The sequence below is a fragment of the Bos indicus x Bos taurus genome, chromosome 4, assembly GCF_003369695.1.
Source record: "Bos indicus x Bos taurus breed Angus x Brahman F1 hybrid chromosome 4, Bos_hybrid_MaternalHap_v2.0, whole genome shotgun sequence".
Taxonomy (NCBI): domain Eukaryota; kingdom Metazoa; phylum Chordata; class Mammalia; order Artiodactyla; family Bovidae; genus Bos; species Bos indicus x Bos taurus.
The window spans coordinates 25100458-25109767 of NC_040079.1; the positions used below are offsets into that span (position 1 = coordinate 25100458).

The following is a 9310-nucleotide window of genomic DNA, read 5'->3' on the forward strand; positions in this document are numbered from 1 at the left end:
TAAATCTTTTCAAAACAGTTTTTCTCTGAACCTTTGATTGAAGGATATTGGTAGAAACCAAAACTGTTTAATTTTGTACACAGGTGTATATACGCATATCAGGAGGGATCTTGATGTACCGTTGAGGCCTTTCTTTAAAATATCTTTTAAATTTAAAAAATTAATTAATTATGTATTTATTTTTGGTTATGCTGGGTCTTTGTTGCTGCACATGTGCTTCTGTACTTGTGGTGAGCGGCACTTTCTTTCTGGCTCAGTAGTTGTGGCTTGTGGGCTTAGCTGCCCTGCAGCATGTGGAATCTTCCCGGACTAGGGATTGAACATGTGTCCTCTACATTAGCAGGCGGATTCTTAGCCACTGGACCACCAGGGAAGTCTGAAGCCCTTTTTAATTGAATTATTATAAGGCAAAATTCTTCCAGATTATAAACTCTTCTGGGGAAAAAGGTAGAGATAGTTAGGTAGGTAGCTGGATTAACTTCCTGGTAACTTCCTGAAAGAGATGGAAATACCAGACCACCTGACCTGCCTCTTGAGAAACCTGTATGCAGGTCAGGAAACAACAGTTAGAACTGGACATGGAACAACAGACTGGTTCTAAATAAGAAAAGGAGTACGTCAGGGCTGTATATTGGCACCCTGCTTATTTAACTTATATGCAGAGTACATCGAGAGAAATGCTGGGCTGGAGGAAGCACAAGCTGGAATCAAGATTGCCAGGAGAAATATCAATAACCTCAGCTATGCAGATGACACCACCCTTATGGCAGAAAGTGAAGAAGAACTAAAGAGCCTCTTGATGAAAGTGAAAGAAGAGAGTGAACAAGTTGGCTTAAAGCTCAACATTCAGAAAACGAAGATCATGGCATCCAGTTCCTTCATTTCATGGCAAATGGATGGGGAAACAGTAGAAACAGTGGCTGACTTTATTTTTCTGGACTCCAAGATTGCTGCAGAGGGTGATTGTAGCCATGAAATTAAAAGATGCTTACTCCTTGGAAGGAAAGTTACGACCAGCCTAGACAGCATATTCAAAAACAGAGACATTACTTTGTCAACAAAGATCCGTCTAGTCAAGGCTATGGTTTTTCCAGTGGTCATGTATGTATGTGAGAGTTGGACTATAAAGAAAGCTGAGCGCCGAAGAATTGATGCTTTTGAACTGTGGTGTTGGAGAAGACTCTTGAGAGTCCCTTGGACTGCAAAGAGATCCAACCAGTCCATCCTAAAGGAAATCAGTCCCGGTTGTTCATTGGAAGGACTAATGTTCAAGCTGAAACTCCAAAACTTCGGCCACCTGATGTGAAGAGCTGACTCATTTGAAAAGAGCGTGATGCTGGGAAAGATTGAGGGAAGGAGGAGAAGGAGATGACAGAGGATGAGATGGCTGGATGGCATCACCGACTTGATGGACATGGGTTTGGGTAGACTCCAGGAGTTGGTGATGGACAGGGAGGCCTGGCGTATTGTGATTCATGGGTCGCAAAGAGTCCGACACGACTGAGCGACTGAACTGAACTGAACTTCCTGCAGAAGGAAATGGCAACCCACTCCAGTATTCTTGCCCGGGAAGTCCCATGAACAGAGGAGCCTGGCAGGCTACAGTGCGTGGGGTCACAAGAGTCGGACCCAACATAGTGACTAACCCACCATAGAGTAGGTGCAGTGACTCTTGTAAAGTTAGGATTTACACAGAGCTCACTAGTACTAGACTAGAGTCTAGCTTTGCCTGGACAGACCTGCCTAAAGGCTAGCTAATGCCATGTGAATGTCGTATATAGGCCACCACAGACACAGTGGTGGGACCAGGGCATGTAGCTGGTGAGCGAATCTTCTTTATGGGTGTTCTGGGCCAGGTAAGCCCAAGAATCTTGAAATGAGAGAGGAAACCTAAGACATTACTTTCCACTTGTGGGTTAGAGAATTAGTAATCTTTTGTTCACTACTATTTGCATATCAGTAATCCTTTTATTCTTCCTTTTTTCTGTTACTACCATTTCAAGAAGTCTTATCATCTGAAGATAACTGCTACCAGAAAACTTACTTTTAGAGAATAACTAAACAGTAAAAAGTTTTTAAAAGATTTTAGTGGAATTAAGTCCTGAAAAAATGTTTTAAAGTTGAATCTCAGTTTGTTTTACATTATATAACAGAAATTTGGGCTATGATGCAACAATATGCTCTTTCTTAGACCAAAGATTGGTCACTTCTGTGGCAGAACCATAAAGAGGGTGATTTTTGTTAATAAGCATTAATTTCCCAAAGGACCTCTCTTAATCTTATGATACACAAACCATTCTCTTGAAGAACCTACCCCCTGTGCAGTCATCTCTCTTGACTTTTGCTTCCTCGGTTGTTAATTGTTGAAACTCCCTTTGATCCTTATTTCTCAGTGACTGTGTGTGACTCACAGGTTTCCCTGGGTCACTTTTATCAGCTTTGGTTGAAACTGTATAGTTTCATGTTACAAGTGAACTTCATTGTATTTGCATTTTTATTCTGTGGTACTGACCAGTCAGACAGAGAATGTGAGATGGCTGGATGGCATCACTGACTTAATGGACATGAGTTTGGGTAAACTCTGGGAGTTGGTGATGGACAGGGAGGCCTGGCATGCTGCAGTCCATGGGGTTGCAAAGAGTCAGACACGACTGAGCAACTGAACTGAACTGACCCATCAAGAAAGTGAGCATAATGGATGCTGATGTTAATGAGGACTAAATACTAAGTTATCATTTTGTCATTGTTTTTTTTATATTAATTTTATTTTTATTTATTTTGACCACATTGCACAGTATGTAGGGTCCTAGTACACTGACTGGGGATTGAACCCGCGCCCCCTGCATTGGAAGCTCAGAGTCCCAACCACTGGACCACCAGGGATGTGCCATCATTGTTCTTTATATTCGGATGATTGGTGCTTTCTTATGCAGCCTGGGATCTACAGGGACTCAGAGAACGATCATTCAAGTAGTTAGGAACACCCCCCTCTCATCTTATGGTACATTTAAAGCACTCAGGATGATTTAGTGGGCTTTATAATTAACCACAGTCAGATTTTGTATGCCGTTTCTGACACTTAATAGATTTTATAACCTTGGGCAAGTTGTCCACAGAACTTCAGATTCTTGGTGTATAATGTAGTCATAAAACCACCTTGTGGAGTGGTCGTGGGGATTAGCGCCACGTACATAAAATTCCTGGATAATGCATCGTGCACGCACCTCAAGAAATGACCCCTGTTAGAGTCACTATTGCATCTGTGCAGTGCCGTTCATTTTATGAGACTTTCACACTCAGTTCAGGCTGAAGAAGTTAAACTTCAGCAAAGTCACTGAAAGTTTTGAAGGTGTGCATTTCCCTGAGGAAACTGAGTTTCAGAAGATCATATGTGGGGACTGTGTATATCCCACATCAGAGCATATAATTTGACTGACATTTTCTTCTTGCTGTAAATGAGAAAACCGAGTCCCAAGGAGACTGCATAACGTTCTCAGGACCACGTGGTCTGCATCTGGCAGAGTCAAACCCAGAAGCCGATCTTCCCACTCTTGTCTGTGTTTCACTGCCACAAAGCTGCTTGTTGGCAAGTAAACCAATCAAAAAGGTTGTCACACTGTAACAAAGTGATAAGGGTCCGGCATATTTATTAGAAACAAGCGTGGGAGGGAGAGGACAGAAACAGTAGTTAACAGGGAACAGGTGCCGACTAGACTTGGCAACCTATTGGTCCCTGAAGAAGGGAGTCGGGTACAGGCTTTCCAGCCTGGTCAGATGGCCATACAGTTAATTAGGCTAAAATAAATAGAACTCATTTGGTTTTGTTGTTTCCTGATGAGTTTAGAGGGACAAACCACCCTTTCCAGATAGAAACATATAGAATTGAAGGTAGGAGAAGATGCCTGTGTGAAGAAATAAATTAGAGACTCTAATGCCGCAGGAGCATTGAAGCCATTGTGCTATATAGACTTATATGCACCTCTGTGTATGGGTGTGTGCGTGCATGTGTGTGAAAGTGGATTTTGTGACATATTCCCAGTTCAAGACTAAGCCACATTGTAACTTACTGCCCAGTTATAATTCACCAGCTGTCATACCTTCATCAGAAAGAAGAGCTAGTCCTGTAGGTTCTTCGTGTCTGCCTGTTTGTTTTGCTCGATGGATCCTGCTGTGGCGCTGAGAGACAGGCTTTGCTGGGCCCTGTTTTGTAAACAAATCTGTTCATACACACTTTCTTCTAGCGTTGTATGTGTACACTGGCTCGGCTTTTCCCACTAGACACACGGAAGCCTAGGATTTAGAAGCTTGTTTTCTTTTGGAAACGTGCAGGCGTTGAAGAAGAACACGCACGTGCCTGTAACAGCGGTCACACCGACCCTGTGTGCGTTCTGACTCCTCGACTCTGATTCTGGGCCATGAACCCCTCCAGAACGCGGCAGCCCGGTACACACAGAGCGCCCCTGGGAGGCATCCTAAAGCCGCCAGAAAACTATTGACTGAACTCGGTAAATAGAGCAAGCTTTTTACCCTTTAAGTTCCTTCTGTGGGCCATAAGTGGGATTTAGTCACCCAAGATGATAAAGCATAATACTACTTTTTCCAAGAAGAGGTGATTCTTTTCTTAAATCGGAATATGCACTGATAATAGGTATTTATATAGTCGCTTCCTACCTGTAGTTTTTTGCATGTTTTATTTAACATTCCAGCCAAGTTCAAGTTTTTATGACAGGAAGTGTGTGAATGGTTATGACAGGAGTAAATAACATTTTATTTTATGATTACAGTACAGGAAGTAACTTTTCATGCCAAATAAATCTTGGGGGGGGGAAAGGGCTCACTTATAAATTTAACATACATAAATTTCCCAGAATCTTTGCTCTTTTAAGTGGAAATAAAACTAGAACATGGTTTTATTTCTTCCTCCTCTTAACTTTTCTTGTCAACAAATGTCTTTGTTTTAGGATGAGGCATTTTTGGGTATTTTGGTGTGTCCCAGTATGACATGGAATCATTAAAAAAAATTTTCCAAAAGAGAATAATAAGACCAAATTTTACAGAATAAATAGCACAAAAAGCTTGAATCCCTAAATAGGAAGTTACTTTTTCTTTGAAGCGTAAATGAAGACAAGGAGGTCCCCAGCTCCCAGTTCCTCTGGTTTCCATGTTCCATAAGCACATGGGAAAGATAGTTTGTTTAAGATCAAGTCTGCACGTCAGCAGATTTACAGAGAAAAGAAGGGAATGGGTAGGCCTTCAGTTAGGTTCACTGTGTGCTGTGCTTATCGCTCAGTCGTGTCCGACCCTTTGTGACCCCATGGACAGTAGCACGCCAGGCTCCTCTTTCCATGAGGATTCTCTAGGCAAGAATACTGGAGAGGGTTGCAATGCCCTCCTCCAGGAGATCCTCCCAACCCCGGCATCAAACCCAGGTCTCCTATATTGCAGGTGGATTCTTTACCATTTGAGCCACCAGGGAAACCCACCCCTTCAGGGGATCTTCCCGACCCAGGAATAGAACTGGCGTCTCCTGCATTGCAGGCATATTCTTTACCAGCTGAGCTGCCAGTCGTGTCCGACTCTGTGCAACCCCATGGACTGCAGCCTACCAGGCTTCTCTGTCCATGGGATTCTCCAGGCAAGAACACTGGAGTGGGTTGCCATTTCCAAGGTTCACTGTAGAAGAACTTTAATGGTGGCTTCTGTTTCCCTGACCTGGAAAAAGATTTTTTTTTTCCTTCATCTTTCTCCTCTCTTTTTAAAGCCTGAGGAGCTTGTAGTGAGAAGAAAATGTTTAACTGATACATTTCTGAGGACTGATGTTACACATGCATGCATCACAGGAGTGAGTGGATGCCTGACAGGTCAAAACTCCCAAGAAGCGCTCCCCAGTTCCGGGCGGCCAGTGATGGAGGGCAAGCCTTCCCTCTGGGCTGGGAGCTTCCCTCCACCACTCTGATTGAAAACCTGGTCTCTAGATCCCTTCTGCCTCCAAAACTCAGTATCACAAATTTTGCAAAGAAGTAGTTTGCAAATTACACGAAGCTGTTCTCAGACAACAAGCTAATGTGTTAAAGTTACCGGTACTTAGTTGTCACTAGTTTTCTTTAAGTTCTGCAGAGAATGTATTTGCATGTGGCATGAGTGAAAATCTGTCTCAAGTAGTGGTCTCCAAGGCAGTTTTACCTAACACACAGGCAGCCTGGCACGAAGGGCGGCCTCTGGAAAGCTCAGAGCAGAGCAGTCAAGGTGCAGCTCCCTGGCTTTGAACCCTGGCTCCACTGCCTGCTGATTGTGTGACCCTAGGCAAGCCCTTAAACGTCCCTCAGTGTGCTTATCTGTGGAGGCGTGGTCAGTCATTCAGTCGTGTCCAACTCTGCTGTGACCCCCTGGACTGTAGCCCGCCGGGCTCTTCTGTCCATGGGGTTTCCCAGGCAAGAATACTGGAGTGGGTTGCCATTTCCTCCTCCAGGAAATCCTCCCGACCCAGGGATTGAACCTGAGTCTTGCATTTGCCGGGAGCCACCAGGCTAGCTGCATCCTCATCTATAGGATGGGAATAACCAGAGAACTGAACTTGCAGGGCTGCTGCGAGGATCAAACGAACAGATCTGTGTACGCCCTTGCTGCTGCTGCTGCTCTCTGTGCGACCCCATAGGTGGTGCCTAAACCAGCCCTGGGGTCAGGCGGCTGTCAACCACAGGTGAGTAAACTGGCTGAAAGAGGGTTGGGTGACCTGGACCAGAGAGAAGTGTCACCCAGGGAAGAGGTGAAACTCGAATGCCAGGCCTCTCAACCTCCCGTGTTGGGTCAAGTGCCCTTCTGTGTGGGGCCACACCCCCTCCTTTCTATAAAAGGATCACTAAAGGGTGCACCCCTTGCCATTGTTTAAAAGGAAGCACTGAGTAAACGTTTACCATGAGGATTTGTGACACAGTTTTGTTTTGTTTGGGGAGGTGGGGGCTGGGTGATAGTGGTCCCAGAGGTCTGGAGAGTAAACACTGATTCTTTCAACTTGGGCTTGTGGGATGTCTACAGCACAGTGAATCCGAACAGGACCCGGACAGTCTCTATAGCTTAATCACATTCTAAATGCCCACCTTAGAAACAGTCCCCGCCACCTTCCCCATTCAAAGGAGTTCCCAGGGGGCAGTGCCTTCTCCTTAGCAGCCACACCTGTTCAGTTCATATTCTCCCTGCTGGCCCCCCAGCATGTATTTTTTGTCATCTTTATTCTGTTTCGCTCTGTTTTCCTTTCTCTTTTTGAAACCTCTGCATGGGTCACCCAGGACTTCAGAGGAACTCTCATATACAGCACGGTCTGAAGCAGGAACACACTGCTCAGAACCTTGGAGAACTTCGAGCATGTGTATGTGCGTGACACAGTGGGAGGGGAAATTAGCTGATCTAACATTCGGGTAGTTGTCTGGCCTCTAATCATTCACCAAGCTCAGTATCAATAAGGTTTTTTAAATTGTAGATATTTAAAACTGCCCTCCATGTAGGGTTAATCTTTAGACGTCATACAGAGAGGGCCTCTTGACAGCGAGCAAATTCATGATGAGGTCTTGGGAGTGAGGGCAGAGAGATGACTGTTCAGTAGTATAGTTGGTTTTTAATGAAATCCTTAAGGATGTTTATTGATGCTGTTTTTTTTTAACTCATCCTCAATTTGAAGGTTATATTCACACCATGCAAATGGTTTCCATACTCTTCTTTTTAAAACATCAGTTTTGGTAAAAGTATAAAAACATTTCACATTCATGAAAATTTCCCTCAAGAATATAATACACAGATGGTTTTATTAAATTTTGCACATATATTCTTTGTGTTTATCTTGAGTGTTCAAAAAATGAGAAATACAGACGCTAGAGTAGAAATGTCAGTGTTGCTACATTAGAAATTGAGGGCTTAGTGGTGCTGTATAACAGATAACGTGAACACATTAGATCTGTTTATTTTTCTTCTTCAGCCCCATTAAGTGGAAGCTTGTGCTTTTCTCCTCCTGCCTTCATGAGCTCCTCCACTCCCGTGCCCCCCCATTCGTACCTAAATAGAAGCACATTAACAGCCTGAAAATAAAGGGCAGGCTTTTTTTTTTTTTAAGCTCATCTCTTAGCAAAATGTCTACTCGTCCCGTCAGAAAACGAGCTCTGACGTTTAAGATGGGATAAAAGCAGTTTTTCTTAGTTTGCCCAGTTGTCAAGAAACTCTTCTCTGAAGTGATCAGGTTTGGTTAAAGACAAGAGAAATACAAAAGGTCATATTTTAGCCCTTCACGGTTGGTTTTCAAGGGGTGCTTTGGTGCAAAAATCACGTGGTCAGTATTCATGTGACGGTGTTAAGATACGTGTTTTTCTGCCCCCATCACAAATCTGAAAATGTTCTCTCTCCTCACAGACCATGGGGATGGCACCCGGAGGCTGTTCCTTTGGTGTTCTCAGCACCCAGGGTGGGGAAGATGGTTTCCATATTTGAAATCTAGGGACAAACAAAAAAATAACTCTTTTTTTCCTTGAAGGGTTAATGCCCTAAACAGCTTCAGATTGGTTCACTTGAATCTTAAAATTACTTTTCTGGTCACGCGCACGGAAGGTCTAAGCATTTGTGAAATGTCTTTTTTTTTCTTTCTCCTGATGCTGTTCTCTCTTGGCTGTCTTAATTACACAGGGGTTGAGAAACCAAATTAAAATTAGGCGTGGCTGGTAAACAGCGATCACGTTGCCTGCTCTTAGCTCCGCAGGCTTGTTGGAGTTACTTCTCCTCCCCGTCCTGCTTTCCTCCCCACTTTCTTTTTTTCTCCAAAGGAAATATCATAAGCTCTTTTAGAAATACTCACAGGAAGTGAGTATCCATATGCTGGTTACTCGCCGGCAGCTGAGCGTTGACAGGTGGAGAAGTGTTGCTGCCATCGCTCAGATTTCTTTGAACCTTTGCGCCGGAGCAGGGGAATATTCAGGGCGTACAGACCGAAGGATTTTTGTGTACTGAGGGAGTTACAAGAGGAAATTGGTCATCGCGCGTCATCTTGGTGGTGGTGATTCAGGAAGCTGTGATGGGGGGTCTGCAAGGCACGTGGCTGCCGCCGGCGCTGAGGTTTCTGCTCACTTCTCAGAGGGCGGGCTGTCTTCTAAAAATTAACGCTCCCTCCACTGCCAGTGATTCTTCTGCAGTGAGTCACTTCCAGAAATGAATAGCCACGGGTTTTTTTTGGAATGAATGTTGTGAAATCCCTCGTTTATAATGGCAGGTTTTCAGTTGGTGGTTTTATCAGAGAGAATGTCTCAAGATCAAAACGAAACCTCCTCTTTAA

General features: G+C 44.0%; 1 long non-coding RNA gene across 1 annotated transcript; it reads right to left on the minus strand.

Annotated features, from left to right (window-relative positions):
• Positions 1-7780: 7780 nt before the first annotated feature.
• LOC113891209 lies at positions 7781-8928 on the minus strand. Its single transcript, XR_003510697.1, has 2 exons — positions 8837-8928; positions 7781-8478 (listed from the first exon to the last, which is right to left on the minus strand). It is a non-coding gene; the product is annotated as an uncharacterized LOC113891209 (long non-coding RNA).
• Positions 8929-9310: the final 382 nt, after the last annotated feature.